This window comes from Palaemon carinicauda, chromosome 7 (genome assembly GCF_036898095.1).
Source record: "Palaemon carinicauda isolate YSFRI2023 chromosome 7, ASM3689809v2, whole genome shotgun sequence".
Classification (NCBI taxonomy): domain Eukaryota; kingdom Metazoa; phylum Arthropoda; class Malacostraca; order Decapoda; family Palaemonidae; genus Palaemon; species Palaemon carinicauda.
Window position 1 is genome coordinate 42,017,449 of NC_090731.1, and position 563 is coordinate 42,018,011.

Below are 563 nucleotides of genomic sequence, written 5' to 3' on the forward strand. Positions count from 1 at the left end.
CTTAAACAGAGGGAAAGGGATTGCATACCTTCTCCGAAGAAAAGAAAGCAACCGGGGAGTATGATAAAGTATACTAAGGCTCCATAAGCAATTAGCCTAGGCACCAAGAGAATCGATTACCTAATTCACCGAAACTCTCACGTATACAATCTTGGAAAAATTCCACACAGTCTAACATGTATAAAATATAGCCTAAAGCTTCAATAAAATTTTAATTACACTCGGAAAAACCATAATCATGCATTAAGTACTAGGACCAAACGACTAGGCTACATGGCCTAGCGTAGGCCAGAATGGCGAATACTTCGCCAAATAATACTAAGCACGAAAGGAAATCCTATGTAAAGCTAAATAGCTAAATTTTATTAAGCAAAACAACCAGGAATGTCACTCTGACTAACTAATTTATACCTAGCGAGTGACAGTGTCCAGGACACCTCTGGTAGGCTACGGCTCTTGTATCAAAGATTAATCCTATTAATCACTCAAAATTTTACCAAGAGCCTACATTTATACATAACAGACACTACTATACAATAGACGAAGAACACATAAATCCAAGA